The 18081-nt window shown below is 48.9% G+C and overlaps 1 protein-coding gene across 1 annotated transcript in view; it reads left to right on the top strand.

The window, feature by feature from the left end:
* Positions 1-18081, top strand: part of NELL1 (neural EGFL like 1) — a 1277601-nt gene that overhangs the window by 773453 nt on the left and 486067 nt on the right.

The raw sequence follows: 18081 nt of genomic DNA, 5'->3' as shown, positions 1-18081 counted from the left end.
AAATTCTCACCAAAAGCCTGCTGCAGCTTCTAAATTCTCACCAAAAGCCTGCTGCAGCTTCTAAATTCTCACCAAATGCCTGCTGCAGCTTCTAAATTCCTACCAAATGCCAGCTGCAGCTTCTAAATTCTCACCAAAAGCCTGCTGCAGCTTCTAAATTCTCACCAAAAGCCTGCTGCAGCTTCTAAATTCTCACCAAATGCCTGCTGCAGCTTCTAAATTCCAACCAAAATGCCAGTCACAGCTTCTAAATTCCTACCAAATGCTAGTCAAAGCTTCTGATTTTTCATCAAATGCATTCTGCAGCTTCTAAGTTCCTGCCAAATGTCGGCGGCAGCTTCTAAAGTCCAACAAAATGCCAGTCACTGCTTCTAAATTGCTACTAAATGCTAGTCACAGTTTCTCAATTTCTCAAGGTACTGCCAAATGCCTGCTGCAGCTTCTAAATTCCTCCAAATGCCTTCTGCTGCTTTTAGGTTTTCTACCAAATGCTTGCTGCAGCTTCTAAATTCTCACCAAATGCTTGCTGCAGCTTCCAAATTCTCACCAAATGCCTTTTGCAGCTTCCAAGTTTCTGGCAAATGCTTTCTACATCTTCTAAATACATACCAAATAACAGTAACAGCTTCTAAATTCCCACTAAATGCCATTTGCAGCTTCTAAGTTCCTGCTAAATGCCTGCTGCAGATTCTAAATTCCCACCAAATGCCTTCTGCAGCTTTTAAGTTTTCTACCAAATGCCTGCTGCAGCTTATAAATTCCCACCAAATTCCAGCTGCAGCTTCTTAGTTCCTACCAAATGCTTTCTGCAGCTTCTAAGTTTCCTACCAAATGCCTGCTGCAGCTTATAAATTCCCACCAAATTCCTGCTGCAGCTTCTTAGTTCCTACCAAATGCTTTCTGCAGCTTCTAAGTTCCCACCAAATTCCTGCTGCAGCTTCCTAGTTCCCACCAAATTCCTGCTGCAGCTTCCTAGTTCCTACCAAATGCCTGATGCAGCTTCTAAACTCCCAACAAAAGTCTTTTGCAGCTTCCAAGTTCCTGCCAAATGCCCTATGCAGATTCTAAGTTAGGGCCAAATGCCTCCTGCAGCTTCTAAATTCCCACCAAAAGCATTTGGAAGCTTCCAAGTTCCTGCCAAATGCCCTATGCAACTTCTAAGTTGGGGTCAAATGCCTGCTGCAGCTTCTAAATTTCTACCAAATGCCTGCTTCGTTTTTGGGAGTTTAGATCCGCCGTAAGCATTGATACATTGTGAACGGCTCCGTTGATTACCGCTGGAATCAATGCGTTGACTTCTATGTTCCATGTAGGTCAGATCCACAATGTGGAGGATTTAGAAGTTCTCCAATACATGTAATTATGGGCACACAGGAAGAATTGGCGGCTCGGCCCTCTGTTGTCTCGTCGATAGCGGGAGATCGGCGGACAATGGACAGAATAATAACTTCATTTAGCCGCTCTCTGTGTCCTGAGTAATGGCCCTTCTCTACTGTATTAATGGCGCCGCGCTGGACAGCTCCCAGCTATTCATATCACCGTATCTACATTTGGCAGAGCGCTGTCCCCCCGTAATAGCTTTGTGGTAACAATGCCCGGCGATAAAACGGAGCGGGAATTAAAGCGCTTGTTACTATTAAATTACATGGACTTTCCAGACAATAAATCAAACCTTTCATTGAACTTGGAATAGTCCCATTGTTGCGGCAAGAAAGACTTCTACAAACTTGGTATAAAACTTGGTATAAAAGGGGAAAACTTTGAGTGGCGTTGGCGTGGAATTTATTACATTTATTTTGAGTGCAGAATGCTGAGTAATGTTACATAGAAATGCTTCCAGGCCTTACTGAGGATCCTTTATTATTGGTTAGAACCTCACCACCAGACCCGGACTGGCCATAGGGCATACCGGGCAAATGCCCGTGGGCAGTGACGGCCCGCGGGCCGCATGTCCCGTCTCCCCCCAGTGTAACATGTAAAGGGGTTCAGAGGTGCAGGGTGCTGTGTAGTGTAAAAGGGTCCAGAGGTGCAGGGTGCTGTGTAATGTAAAGGGGTCCAGAGGTGCAGGGTGCTGTGTAGTGTAAAGGGGTCCAGAGGTGCAGGGTGCTGTGTAATATAGAGGGGTCAGAGGTGCAGGGTGCTGTGTAATTTAATGGGGTCCAGAGGTGCAGGGTGCTGTGTAATGTAAAAGTGTCCAGAGGTGCAGGGTGCTGTGTAATGTAAAAGGGTCCAGAGGTGCAGGGTGCTGTGTAATGTAAAGGGGTCCAGAGGTGCAGGGTGCTGTGTAATGTAAAGGGGTCCAGAGGTGCAGAGTGCTGTGTAGTGTAAAGGGGTCCAGAGATGCAGGGTGCTGTGTAATGTAATGGGGTCCAGAGGTGCAGGGTGCTGTGTAATGTAAAAGGGTCCAGAGCGGCAGGGTGCTGTGTAATGTAAAGGGGTCCAGAGGTGCAGGGTGCTGTGTAATGTAAAGGGGTCCAGAGGTGCAGGGTGCTGTGTAATGTAAAGGGGTCCAGAGGTGCAGGGTGCTGTGTAATGTAAAGGGGTCCAGAGGTGCAGGGTGCTTTGTAATGTAATGGGGTCCAGAGGTGCAGGGTGCTGTGTAATGTAAAGGGGTCCAGAGGTGCAGGGTGCTGTGTAATGTAAAGGGTCCAGAGGTGCAGGGTGCTGTGTAATGTAAAGGGGCCCAGAGGTGCAGGGTGCCGTGTAATGTAAAGGGGTCCAGAGGTGCAGGGTGCTGTTTAATGTAAAGGGGTCCACAGTGCTGTGTAATATAAAGGGGTCCAGAGGTGCAGGGTGCTGTGTAATGTAAAGGGGTCCAGAGGTGCAGGGTGCTGTGTAATGTAAAGGGGTCCAGAGGTACAGGGTGCCTTGTAATGTAAAGGGGTCCAGAGGTAAAAGGTGCTGGAACCCCACATCCCATCATTAACCGCCGCCGCAAATGGCAACTAGATGGTATTGAATATCATAGGAAATACATTTTCTCCTCAGCTCCATGCAGCTAGTGCACATAATGCAGTATGTTCCAGAATACCACAATATGGTCAGTAGATGGCGCTATCATAGGAAGTAAGTATGCTGCGCAGCTCCATCTAGTGGACATAATGCAGTAAGTTCCCAAATACTACATTATGGCTACTAGATGGCGCTGAGCAGTGGCGGCTGGTGGGGTTTTCCTATGGGGGGGTGGCAAAAAAGGGCAGCAAGCACCCCCCCTCTGGGCGGCACTGGCAGCATCCCCCCACACCCCCAGTGGCCCGTAGCATGGGACTGACAGACATCCACCACCCCCTGACCCGCAACAAGGAATTTAAAGACATCCAGTCCAGCTCTCCCCACCCGACCTGTGGCGTAGTACTAACAGACATCATCCCCCTACCAGCCTATCCGATCTAGGGCTGGGGCATCCTCTCCTCCTCTCCTCAGGTGCGGGAAGCGGCTCCGGTGTCCACTCCTCCCGTGGCCTCTTCCGTCTCCTCTCTGTTACTCCAAAGCTAGGCATCCAATAGGATTGCCTGAAGCTTTGGCCAATTCAGAAACAGATCTCACGACCTGCCTCCTGATTGGCAGGGAGGAACTTTAGTGTGAAAATAGTGAAAATTAAATTGCTATTGTCACACAATCAGTGCTTCAAAAGACACACCCCCGCCCCATCCCCGCAATTTTAATCCATGAAAGGGGCCGGACGCATGGATAGGGGGCAGCGGCAGCAGGGATTGGGGGGGGGGGGGGCAGCGCCCATGCATCAGGAGCGCGCCCGCAAGGTAACCCCCTCGGGAGAAAGCTTCCCAGAGGGGGTTATCTAATGCGGGGAGGAGCCTCGAGAGCCGCCGCGGGGACCCCAGAACTGGAGGATCGGGGCCACTCTGTGGAAAACTAACTGCACAGTGGAGGTAAGTATGATATGTTTGTTATTTAAAACAATTAAAACACAAAGCTTTACTATCACTTTACTGCAGTCTGGTCTGAAATACCACTTTATGGCCATTAGATGGCGATGAGTTTTATAGTAAATTAGTCTGCTCCTCAGTTCCATCTAGTGGCCACAATGCAGTATGTTCTGAAATACCACTTTATGGCCATTAGATGGCGATGAGTTTTATAATAAATAAGTCTGCGCCTCAGCTCCATCTAGTGGCCTTAAAGGGGTTGTAAACCCTTGTGTTTTTTCACCTTAATGCATCCTATGAACTGGAGCCCAGAACTGGAGGATCGGAGCCACTCTGTGCAAAAAAAACTGCACAGTGGAGGTAAGTATGACATGTTTGTTATTTAAAAAAAAAAAAAAACACAAAGCTTAACTATCACTTTACTGCAGTATGTTCTGAAATTCAACTTTATGGCCATGAGATGGCGATGAGTTTTATAGTAAATAAGTCTGCTCCTCAGCTCCATCTAGTGGCCACAATGCAGTATGTTCTGAAATACCACTTTATGGCCATTAGATGGCGATAAGTTTTATAGTAAGGAAGTCTGCTCCTCAGCTCCATCTAGTGGCCACAATGCATTATGTTCTGAAATACCACTTTATGGCCATTAGATGGCAATGAGTTTTATAGCAAATAAGTCTGCTCCTCAGCTCCATCTAGTGGCCACAATGCAGTATGTTCTGAAATACCACTTTATGGCCATTAGAGGGCGATGTGTTTTATAGTAAATAAATCTGCTCCTCAGCTCCATCTAGTGACCTTAATGCAGTATGTTCTGAAATACCACTTTATGGCCATTAGATGGCGATAAGTTTTATAGTAAATTAGTCTGCTCCTCAGCTCCATCTAGTGGCCACAATGCAGTATGTTCTGAAATACCACTTTATGGCCATTAGATGGCGATGAGTTTTATAGTAAATAAGTCTGCTCCTCAGCTCCATCTAGTGGCCACAATGCATTATGTTCCCATTCACACGGAAAGAATTGACATGCAATGGTGAATGGAGAAAAGCTATGAAATGTTTTTATAAATATACCCCGTAGAAAGTTCGACCTGCCAGGGGACCTTCTCACTTACGATGGGCTTTTTTTTTCACAGCAGGAAAGGCCCATCGCCTCAAAATAGTCCAACGTACGGCCGACTCCTGACTTCCTATTCCTACTTTTCTTTCTGGCCTTTGCTAAAAATATTATTAGCGAAACCCACTCAGCGGTGCCTCAAAGCAGCTCATAATCTATCAACTTCGACTCGCCGGTCTGTTATTAAAAGCCGGTTCAAAACCTTCTTATGCGCCGCTCCTCCCGTGCTGCCGCTGACCTTTTAACTTCAGACATGAATTCCTCGGCATTATTACCTCTCCTTCCCTCCAGAGGAACGCCTCACTGAATCATTGACTCCACTCTACTTTTATTTTTGTCTTGCTCTTTCTTTTTTATGCGTTTTTTTTTTTCTTTTGAAAAATTACGTTTTTTTCCCTTCGATTCCTACATACAGTGCGTCTCACGCGCCGTCTGCCAAGACCATCACACGGCATTCTTCATTGTGCGTTGGCCGGGCCGGTCCGGTTACTCAATAGTTTGTGCGGTCAGTTTTGAAATTAGAGTGACTGCTTTTGAATTTCTTTCTTTTTTCTTTCAAGAGACGTTTTTGTGCGTTAACAATTTATGCGATAATATAATAGACCGTTGATTAAAAAAAAGTAGATTTTAACACGAACGTTGCAGTCCACAGCAACTAAGAAGAGCCGGCACTCGTCCTCCCTCACTTCCGAGGCAGCACAATGGGCCCAGCGGTTCTACACCCACCGGGAGCTTGAGCACACGTGGACTACAACCTCCAGAATACCACAGCTTGTGGCCGACTGCCGCGGCCGTGCCCCTGGCCTGACTTCCTCCAAAAAAATATGTTTTTCCCCCTTTTTCCGACAAACCGAGCGGGTTCTGGGAAAGGTAGGGGTTTTAGGGTGGGGAGAGTTATTAAGTGGAGATGCACTTATGTTTTTTTCCAACAAACTTAGCGGGATCTGGGAAAGGTAGGGGTTTAGGGTGGAGAGAATCACTAAGTGGAGATGCACTTAGGGTTAAAGTTCATAGGTCAAAGGTTAGGGTTCGGGTTAGGGTTAGGGTTAGGGTTAGGGTTAGAGTTAGGGGTTAGGGTTAGGGTCAGGGTCAGGGGATAGGGGTTAGGGGTAGGGGTTAGGGTTTCCCATTGAAGAATATGGCTAGGACTCAGGACTTAGAGCAGGGACCTCCCCCAAAGGTCAAAGGTCAGAAGGCGGGTTCCCAGAGGTCAAAGGTAACACTGTGTGGCTGACCCACCCCCACCAAAGTGTACCGCCTACCCCAACTAAGTCGGAGAATGAACAAGTCGGGGAATGAACAAGTCGGGCCATTTTGAATAAAAGTTGGGTTGGCCTGGGTGGAAATTGCCACCCTGCCCCCTGGCCCAGCCCCCCCCGCTATGTTGCATACATGCACTTACCATAGACCAGTGTTTCTCAATTCCAGTCCTCAGGCCCCCCAAACAGGTCAGGTTTTCAGGATTTCCATTATTTTGCACAGGTGATTTGATCAGTTTCACTGCCTTAGTAATCACCACAGCCTTTTCATCTGAGGGAAATCCTGAAAACCTGACCTGTTGGGGGGGCCTGAGGACTGGAATTGAGAAACACTGCCATAGACCAACATATCTGTTGCTAGGTTGACCACTATACATCTACAGAAGGTTGGTGCTTCCGTGCAGATCCTCTAGGGGCAATGTTGCACCATAAATGGCCACAAGCCACCCAGTTCAGAGGCCAGACCAAGGTTACTTCTATTGGGAAATCTGAAATTCTTAATAACCGTTCAGTTTGTAGAACATATTCCAGCTTAGCCTCAATGTCCCCTCTTGACCCGTTTTGATTCCGGTAGCTGGTAAGTGCCATTAAGACACAACAAAGATGTTCCGGTTTGATGTCGAGCAATTTGAACACAAAGTCTCAAAGCCCCATGTGAAGTCGCTTTAATGCGCTCTCAAGGACAGCGATCTTATCTGCCTAATGTGCGGATTTATGCACACATCACAAAATAATCATCAGATGCCAAAACTGTGAATTAGATCACAAAACAAAGTCTAATGTGAGGTGTCAGAAATCCCCGGAGATCCCCCGCTGGGGCCCCGGCATGGGGTCCTCTGATACTCCGTGTGTCATGTCTGTCTTCTGATACTACATGAAGGAAATGGTACAATAAACAAGCTGGTCACCGATTCCCTCTAGTTATTGCCTATATGTATTCATTTGTCTATACCTAGAATTAGCTAGTCTATGATGAGCACAATGATGAGTGGCGGTGCGTCTATGAAGGGCGCAGGAGCGCCGCCCCCTCTCTCCTGCACCGCTCTATCACCATAGATATGGTCGCTGCTGACACCCCCTATTCAGGTGTCCGGCTTCTTTTTGGGCGCCGGGTACCTGAATTACACCGGCTGGGGAGTTTTTTGGAAGCACCCGATTAGAGCCATAGGCTCTTAAAGGCGCCCAAAAATGTGAACAGCGGGCACCATGCTGGGCATTCGCTTTTCAAAGAAACACTGAATCCGCCTCTCAGCCAATCAGGTTGCCGGGTCTGTTACCGGTCACTTGATAGGCTGAAACGTCAGGCTCTGTGATTGGACGCCTGAGAGAGGACGGAAGAAGATATGGAGGACTTGCAGGAGACCGCCACTGACCCGCCCCGAGACAAGTAAGTGGCGGGCAGCATCTGATGGGGCACACTGGCAGCATCGGATGGGGCACACTGGCATCATCTGATGGGGCACACTGGCAGCATCTAATGGGGCACACTGGCGGCATCTGATGGGGCACACTGGCATCATCTGATGGGGCACACTGGCATCATCTAACGGGGCACACTGGTGGCATCTGATGGGGCACACTGGCAGGATCTGATGGGGCACAGTAGTGCCAATTGATGGGGACACTGGCAGAAATTGATGGGCACAGTGGCTGTGTTTGATGGGCACAGTGGCTGTGTTTAATGGGCACAGTGGTGGCTATTTATGGGTACAGTGGCTGCATTTGATGGCACAGTGACTGCATTTGATGGGCATAGTGGCTGCTTTTAATGGCACAGTGGCTGCATTTGATGTCTCAGTGGCTGCGTTTGGTGGCACAGTGGCTGCGTTTGGCACAGTGGCTGCATTTGATGGGCACAGTGGCTGCGTTTGGCACAGTGGCTGCATTTGATGGGCACAGTGGCTGGGTTTGGCACAGTGGCTGTGTTTGATGGGCACAGTGGCTGCGATTGGCACAGTGGCTGTGTTTGATGGGCACAGTGGCTGCGTTTGGCACAGTGGCTGCATTTGATGGGCACAGTGGCTGTGTTTGGCACAGTGGCTGTGTTTTATGGGCACAGTGGCTGCGATTGGCACAGTGGCTGCATTTGATGGACACAGTGGCTGCGTTTGGTGGCACAGTGGCTGCGTTTAATGGCACAGTGGCTGCGTTTAATGGCACAGTGGCTGCATTTGATGGGCACAGTGGCTGCGTTTGGCACAGTGGCTGCATTTGATGGCACAGTGGCTGCAATTGATGGCTCAGTGGCTGTGTTTGGTGGCACAGTGGCTAAGGTTGGTGGCACAGTGGCTGCATTTGGCACAGTGGCTGCATTTGATGGGCACAGTGGCTGCATTTGGCACATTGGCTGCATTTGATGGGCACAGTGGCTGCGTTTGGCATAGTGGCTGTGTTTGATGGGCACAGTGGCTGCAAATGGCACAGTGGCTGCATTTGATGGGCACAGTGGCTGCATTTGATGGCACAGTGGCTGCATTTGATGGCACAGTGGCTGCGTTTGATGGGCACAGTGGCTGCGTTTGATGGGCACAGTGGCTGCATATGATGGCACAGTGGCTGCGTTTGATGGGCACAGTGGCTGCATTTGATGGCACAGTGGCAGTTTGATGGGCACAGTGGCAGAGTTTGATGGGCACAGTGGTTGCAATTGATGTTTTTTTTTTCAGTATGTTTGTGCCCCCTCCAAAAATGTTGTGCACCAGCCGCCACTGCTAATGATATAAGGTTAGCTATGAAAAACACACGGCTTAGTAAAACAATATCTTATTTATTTCCCATGAAAATAGGGAACAGCTAACATGAAAACTTTAACGTAAAATATACAGAGCATATAATGACCGAACATCACATATACTTATCACATCCTCTAGACATGATCTCATCGACTGGGCTAGAGAAAGAGCCATGAGGCTCACAGGAGCAGGCCAAAAGGGACAATTTCTCTTCTGTGTGTACTTTTTACACATTCATTCACACCCACTTGTAACCACCCCCACTTGCCTCCTGTCCAATAAGATATTGCCAAGAGGTAGTCCTTCCCAATAGATTGTATTACTGTCCGTCCTGCTTTACTTGCCTCTAGGGGCAGCATTGTCTATGTATCATCTCTAAGTGCCTGTTGATCTTTGTCATCAAATCATCCTGGCAGCCATGGCTCTCCTTGAAGCTTGCTTGCACACCAGTCGGCCCGGAGCCAGGCCTTTTGCTGTGCAGATTCTGATATGCTATGAAGCTTTGAATGTAACTTGTTACCTTACAACCTGTATCAACCAGGAAGTGAAAATCCAGAAATAGGATATTAAACCATGTTGCCTTCCAACACTACAAATTGCTGTAATGTCTCGGCACTGTGTGAGTCCAATGGCTGCTATTCAACTGTCAACGTGTATCTGAAGTTTGTTTCTAGTTTTGGATGGGGCTGGGGGAAGAGTTGGAACCCCTGTTGGGTTTTTATTGATGGGCAATCGATACTGGTGAGTGTTTAATTGTCTCCAGCAATGGTCATGGATGGGGGACTCCACTGTCTCCCATCCATGACCATTGCTGGAGACAATTAAACACTCACCAGTATCGATCGCCCATCAATAAAAACCTGAAAGGATAATTTGAGCTGTCAGAAAAAAAGGTGGTGGAGAGCTGAAATCGCACTCTGCAGAGCAGTGAGAGCTGTAGAGTGTAAATGTGTTTCTTGGTATACAAAGTGAAGCACATCGGGGACAGAGCTGAAGCTGACAACCACAGGCCCCTCCTCTGTCACCTTTTTTCTCTTGGTGTCAGGAATCGTAATAAATGATTAATGCAGATAGCAGAGGAAGGAGGCAGCAGACAGAAATGACAGTGCTCTGGATTGAGTACACACTATTAGCTAGATTCAGAGAGACTTAGGCTGAGTCAGAATTTGCGTTGGCGCTAATTTAAGCGTATTCTGGTAACCAGATACGCTTAAATTAGGCTCAGATACGAGCGGCGTAAGTGTCTTACACCCTCGTATCCTAAAGTGTAATTTTTAGGCTGACCGCTAGGTGGCGCTTCCATTGCGGTCGGCGTAGAATATGTAAATCACTAGATACGCCTATTCACGAACGTACGCCCGGCCGCCGCAGTACAGATACGCCGTTTACGTAATGCATTATCAGGCCTAAAGTTATTCCATCAAATAGCTGGAATAGTAATGTTAAGTATGGCCGCCGTTCCCGCGTCGTTTGCGTAAGTTGTCCGTGAATAGGGATTTACGCAATTTACGTCCACGTCGAAATCAATAGGACCGTGCGGCGTACTTAGCCGCAATGCACACTGGGATATGTACACGGATGGCGCATGCGCCGTTCCAAAAAAAACGTCAATCACATCAGGTCAACCCAAATTAGCATAAAACACGCCCCCTCAGCCTATTTTGAATTAGGCGCGATTACGCCCGCCGCATTTACGATACGCCGCCGTAACTTAGCAGGCAAGTACTTTGTGAATCAGGTACTTGCCTCGCTAACTTACGGCGGCGTAGTGTAAATGCCATACGCTACGCCACCGCAACTTTGCGCTCGCCATCCTGAATCTAGCTATATAGGTCAGTGGTTCTCATCTCCTGTCCTCAGGACCCACTAACAGGCCAGGTTTTATGTATTACCTTGGGGGAGATACAGACTAGAATACTGCAATCACTGAGCAGCAAATGATATCCCCTGTGATGTATTCCAGTTATCTTGCAAACCTGGCCTGTTAGTGGTCCCTGAGGACAGGAGTTGAGAGCCTCTGCACTAGAGGGATATGCTTTGATGGTATTTCATGTCCGAGGTTTACAACCACTTTAATTTTATTGCTATGACAAAGTAGCTAACAAGCCCCTTATGCAGGGCCGGTGCTACTACTGGGCAAACTAGGGGGCGCCCGACCACTGGAGTTCCTACTCTCTGCTCTGTGCAACTAAGTCTCAGCATCAGCAGGCAGCTGCCGCTCTGTTCACACACAGTGTCAGAGGCGCTGCGTCTGTGTCCCGACTCCCGAATGAATGCAAGCAAGCAAACATTCATTGATGGGCACTGGTGAGGCTGCATTTTATGGGTGCTGGTAAGGCTGCATTTGATGGGCACTGGTGAGGCTGCATTTGATGAGCACTGGTGAGGCTGCATTTGATGGGCGCTGGTGAGGCTGCATTTGATGAGCGCTGGTGAGGCTGCATTTGATGGGCGCTGGTGAGGCTGCATTTGATGGGCGCTGGTGAGGCTGCATTTGATGGGCGCTGGTGAGGCTGCATTTGGTGGGCGCTGGTGAGGCTGCATTTGATGGGCGCTGGTGAGGCTGCATTTGATGGGCGCTGGTGAGACTAAATTTGATGGGCGCTGGTGAGACTACATTTGATGGGCGCTGGTGAGGCTGCATTTGATGGGCGCTGGTGAGGCTGCATTTGATGGGCGCTGGTGAGGCTGCATTTGATGGGCGCTGGTGAGGCTGCATTTGATGGGCGCTGGTGAGGCTGCATTTGATGAGCACTGGTGAGGCTGCATTTGATGGGTGCTGGTAAGGCTGCATTTGATGGGCGCTGGTGAGGCTGCATTTGATGGGCGCTGGTGAGGCTGCATTAATGTACGCTGGTGAGGCTGCATTTGATGGGCGCTGGTGAGGCTGCATTTGATGGGCGCTGGTGAGGCTGCATTAATGGGCTGTGGTGAGGCTGCATTTGATGGGCGCTGGTAAGGCTGCATTAATGTACGCTGGTGAGGCTGCATTTGATGGGCGCTGGTGAGGCTGCATTTGATGGGCGCTGGTGAGGCTGCATTAATGGGCTGTGGTGAGGCTGCATTTGATGGGCGCTGGTAAGGCTGCATTAATGTACGCTGGTGAGGCTGCATTTGATGGGCGCTGGTGAGGCTGCATTTGATGGGCGCTGGTGAGGCTGCATTTGATGGGCGCTGGTGAGGCTGCATTTGATGGGCGCTGGTGAGGCTGCATTAATGGGCGCTGGTGAGGCTGCATTTGATGAGCGCTAGTGAGGTTGCATTTGATGGGTGCTGGTGAGGCTGCATTTTATGGGCGCTGGTCAGGCTGCATTAATGGGCTTTGTGAGACTGCATTGATGGGTGCTGGTGAGGCTGCATTTGATGGGTGCTGGTTAGGCTGCATTGATGGCGAGCGCTGGTGAGGCTGCATTTGATGGACGCTGGTGAGGCTGCATTTGATGGGCGCTGGTGAGGCTGCATTTGATGGGCGCTGGTGAGGCTGCATTTGATGGGTGCTGGTTAGGCTGCATTGATGGCGAGCGCTGGTGAGGCTGCATTTTATGGGCGCTGGTGAGGCTGCATTTGATGGACGCTGGTGAGGCTGCATTTGATGGGCGCTGGTGAGGCTGCATTTGATGGGCGCTGGTGAGGCTGCATTTGATGGGCGCTTCATTCAAAATGTGGGGTATACATGGGCAGGGCTAATGGGGTGAAGTCGGGGGTGGAGCCAAAGGGGGGTGCGGAAAAATCAGCTTTCGCCTAGGGTGTCAAAAATCCTTGCACCTGCCCTTATGTGATAGCATGAGTAGGTGACAGGCACTCTTCATGAACACATCAGGGGGTATATTAGCCCCTCAGTGCCTCCCCTGCCCTCCAATGCAGCTATTCAAGCACAGGTTGTGATTGAATAGCTGCATCCTTGGTTACACTAGGCAAGGAATGACAGCTGTGAACCCGGAAGTGACGTAATGCACATCATGACTGGGGTCATTAGTTGCAGGGGGGGGTCAGGGAATGAATGTCCCCTTTAGTTCCTTCTGATCTCACTATAGGGACAGTTTCCCTCAGTCCTGCCCCCCACCCCCGGAAACACTGCCGGGGCCACTATTGGGGGTTTTTGAGAGCCGAATAAAAATGATCACTTTTATTGGAAGCTTTTAAAGCTGCTACAACACAACAGCTGTGGCCGTGATGTACCCACTTGTCTACCCAGGGCCGATGTTAGGCAGGGTGCCCCCAGGCGCCACAGAGGTGGGGGCGTGAAGCTCCAAAGTCTCCTGTCTGCCCCACCCCCTCTGCGTGTGTCGGCTCTTCTACCATAGGCGGTGTGGTGATAGGCTTCTGGGTTGGCAGGAGCTGCTGCCAATCATCCTGTGCACTCCCAGAAATGCTCTCGGAGTACCACCCTCCAAGTAACCAAAGATGCCACGTATGCCCCGCCCCCTGTAATGTGCATCTGCTCCCAGCGCACCCGAGCTACAGGGATCTATTGGACAAGTACTGATCTATAGGGACACCTGATGTGGGGGGCTCTGATGGGGGACACCTGCTGTGGGGGGGGCTCTGATGGGGGACACCTGCTGTGGGGGGCTCTGATGGGGGACACCTGCTGTGGGGGGGGCTCTGATGGGGGACACTAATGAAGACTTCTTAGGGGAGCATCTCTGTGTTTGAGTCGGAGCCATAGAAACATTTGTAAAGTGGAGAAGTTAGTAAGATGACCACGCCCATGTGGGGGCGCCAGAAATATTTCTGCACCCAGGCGTCTGTGACGCTAGGTTTGGCTTTGTGTCTACCATGCCGTTTTATAAACGCACCTCAGCCGACCAATGGCTACAAATTGTTTTATTTTTCCTCTGCGTTCCGCGATTCATGCGTCGGCCTCCTGCGGAGCTCCCAGGTTATTCCGGATAATCTTTATATTTTACAGCAGGGGGGGAACGCTCTCCTGTGTATAATCTTTTTTAGTTTATTATCTTTTATTTGGTATTATGTTTTTTTTCCTGTCAAGGGTTTGAAATGAGCTGGGAGTGCATCGCGTCACGTCTATTAGCGCAAAAAAAAGTGCATTAAGACATCCAAGATGTGTAAAAGCCGCGCCATGGCTGGATCTGCGGTATCACAACTCAATCGCTTAATTATTTTTGGTCGTTTTAATTCACAAAATTTGCAAAGTGACGAGTCGGATGATTAACAGCCGGCGACTTCCTCGCGCGCAGAGCCGGGAGCGCAGCGGAAGCCGTTGACCCAGATGTCTTCTAATGGCATAAAAACAAATGATAAGCTGAGTTGTTTTTTTTTCTGGAATAATCTTCATCAGGCTCGTCTCTGATTCATCAGACGGAAATAGAACAGGAGAAGAGCTAAAATGACTATCAGTGTGTGGTAAGAGGAACGCACTCGGTGTATTTATAACGCGGGCAAATAACTTCAGTCTTGGCGATCACTTTATTTTTTTTTCTTTGCATAAATATTATGCAGAAGCTTTGTGTTTTCTTCTAAAATTAGGGGGCGTGTTTATACAGCAGTGAAGGCAGGGGCGGACTGACCATTCGAGCACTCGGGCCCCATGCCACTAGGGGGCCCCATCAGGGTAGCCAGGCTCAGTAAAACCAGGGACAGTATGTAAAAATCTGTGTTTTTTTTACATCTGTCCCTGAAATGTCCGATACCGACATGCTTTTGATTGAGATTTTAGCTGCACCACCTCTACACTGCCTCCTGGCGTGGTGCCCATCTGTAAGCCCGGGGGGCCCCATAATCTTCTATTGCCCAGGGGCCCCATGAGTTGTCAGTCCGCCCCTGAGTGAAGGTGGCTTTCACCAAACATTGAGTGGTGGTGATCCAGTCACTGGCCCGGATTCATATACATCGGCACATATTTATGCCGGCGTAGCGCAGAGAGGCAAGCACCGAATTCACAAAGCACTTGCCTCCCAAACTGCGCTGGGTTCCCTCGGCCGTAAGCCGTCGTAGGTGGAAGTGGGCGTGAGCCATGCTAATGAGGCGTGACCCCATGCAAATGATGGGCCAAGTGCCATACAAGTACTTAAAACGAACGGCGCATGCGCCCGTCCCGTGGACGTATCCCTGTGCGCATGCTCAGAATCACGTCGGAATTACTCCCTAAGATACGACGGATCTCTGCCTACGACGTGAACGTAACCTACGCCCAGCCCTATTTACGTAAACGAAGTAAAATACGACGGCTGTGTTCCCTGGTCCATACCTTAGCATGAGTTGCGCCTCCTATATGGGGCTTAACTTTACGCCGGACGTACGACTTACGCAAACCGCGTATATTATGCGCCGGGCGCAAGTACGTTCGTGAATTGGCGTATCTCCCTCATTTGCATATGCCAGGGCTCGACAAATCCCGGGCGCCAGGTCGCCATGGCGACTAGAAATAGGGTCCTGGCGACTTGAATTGGAAGGGGGCAAAAAAAAAAAATATATATTTTTTTTTTTTTGAGCTGGCGCCATCTGGTGGTGGCCGTTGGTATTACAAGTTAAATATTACAAGTTAAACAGCAATTCTAATGTAATTTTTCACTATTTTCACTGCCATCTTCTTCCCTCTAATTAGAACCCCCAAACATTATATATATATTTTATCCTAACACCCTAGAGAATAAAATGGCGATCGTTGCAATACTTTCTGTCACGTCGTATTTGCGCAGCGGTCTTACAAGCGCACTTTTTTTGTGAAAAAATTACACTTTTTTTCATTAAAAAATAAGACAACAGTAAAGTTATCCCCATTTTTTTTTATATTATGAAAGATAATGTTACGCCGAGTAAATTCATACCCAACATGTCACGCTTCAAAATTGCGTCCGCTCGTGGAATGCCGACAAACTTTTACCCTTTAAAATCTTCATAGGCGACGTTTAAAAAAAATCTACAGGTTGCATGTTTTGAGTTACAGAGGAGGTCTAGGGCTAGAATTATTGCTCTCGCTCTACCAATCGCAGCGATACCTCACGTGTGGTTTGAACACCGTTCACATATGCGGGCGCTGCTCACGTATGTGTTCGCTTCTGCGCGCAAGCTCGTCGGGACGGGGCGCGTTTTCTGGCTCCTAACTTTTTTACCTGGCTCCTAGATTCCAAGCAAATTTGTCAACCCCTGGCATATGCGCATAGAAAATCCACGGGGGCGGCCAATGCGCCCAGCGTAAATATGCGCCTACGACACGCCGGCGTAGGAAAGTTACGTCGGTCGGATGAAGCCTATTTTCAGGCGTATCTCAGTTTATGGGCACGGCGCATAGTTACACTTACGCGGCGTATCTCGAGATACGTCGGCGTAAGTGCTTTGTGAATCCGGGCCACTGTCATTTATATAATGTGGACCAGGAAGATTCACCTGCAGTGAATGTTTGGTGAATGTCAGATGATTTGCTTTATAGATATGTAGCATTTGTTGCTGCGTTGTGGTGCCATTTATTTTGAATCGCAAAAAAAGTGGCCCGGTCTTTGGCCAGCTAAATGGTCCGGCGCTTAAGCGGTTAATAAATTTTTTTCTTGCTTTTAAAACTCTTTCAGGAGGACTGTTTCATTAGGACCGTAGAATCACTGAAATCGCACCTCTAGAGCCCCCCAAGAGAGATAATCCCGCATAAGGCGGTTTCTTTTGCGGCCAACAATAAATTGCTAGGTTTGGGTTGACCAACCCCTTTAAACTACTGATTAATTATACGCCTTTAAGAACTATAAAAATTAAAGCTGAACGCTCCGCTGACTGTATTATATACAGCCTGGCAATAAATACAAACACAATGATAAAGGATTTGAGCCTCGCTCATTAATCTAAGCTTTAATTTATAACAGGGTACGTTGACGATGTGTTTATGGTGAACTCCGAATAATAAATCCAGCTCTATTGCTGGCATCATTAGATAATGGCTGTAATCATCGGCGCTGTATTTATGAAGCACGGTCCAGATGGCATGGAGGAAAAAAAAGGTGAGCATGAGTTATGCCCAAGTGACGTCTGGAAGAAAAGACATTAAGGGATCACAGGGCAATGGCTTGCTTTGCCTGGGGGGAAAGCTGCGGATTAGCGAGTTATTTATATGTAGCCATGAAGATGATATCATAAAACAATGAAACATTGTCACATCTTTCACTTGTACAAGTTTTTTTTTTGTACTTGATCTCTCTTTTTTAATTGCCGGTGATTTGGGATTCAAAAGTTTGGTCTTCAGGTGCCGCTGTAACAAAGAAGCAAACTCCGAACTTCTTGTTTTTTTTTTGGATGCTGGACATGGCCTTTAAACCATATTACAGCACGCCTGTCGTGTCGGTATAAACCTACATCTATACTATTTCTTTAATTCTTGATATCATGTCCAAAGATTGGGCAGCACTTCACAAAGTACATAGACACACCCACATTACTCCCAGGAGGAACGTGCAGTCCAACAGTTATCTGTGGGACGAAGCCAACTGAATTAACCCAAATAGACTCTGAAGAACCTACTAGAGTCCGAGACTTGAATCCAGGGCTATCTTAATGAGAGGGCACACCTGGGCACTGCCCAGGGGCCCCAGATGCATGGGGGTTCCCTGCCCAAAGCAGCTGGTCTTTGAGCCCGGCTGCCCCTCTACATCCCAAATATCCCTCCAGCACTCTGACCCCTCTACACCCTAGATATCCCCCCAGCACTCTGACCCCTCTACACCCTAGATATCCCCCCAGCACTCTGACCCCTCTACATCCCAGATATCCCCCCAGCACTCTGACCCCTCTACGCCCCAGATGTCCCCCAGCACTCTGACCCCTCTACACCCTAGATATCCCCCCAGCACTCTGACCCCTCTACACCCTTGATGTCCCCCCAGCACTCTGACCCCTCTACACCCCAGATATCCCCCCCAGCACTCTGACCCCTCTACACCCTAGATATCCCCCCAGCACTCTGTCCCCTCTACACCCTAGATAGCCCCCCAGGACTCTGACCCCTCTACGCCCCAGATATCCCCCCAGCACTCTGACCCCTCTACCCTACATATCCCCCCAGAACTCTGACCCCTCTACACCCTAGATAGCCCCCCAGCACTCTGACCCCTCTACACCCCAGATATCCCCCCTGCACTC

Source organism: Rana temporaria, chromosome 11 (genome assembly GCF_905171775.1).
Source record: "Rana temporaria chromosome 11, aRanTem1.1, whole genome shotgun sequence".
Taxonomy (NCBI): domain Eukaryota; kingdom Metazoa; phylum Chordata; class Amphibia; order Anura; family Ranidae; genus Rana; species Rana temporaria.
Note: the sequence above shows the minus strand (reverse complement) of the source record. Positions and strands in the feature narration are given on the sequence as shown.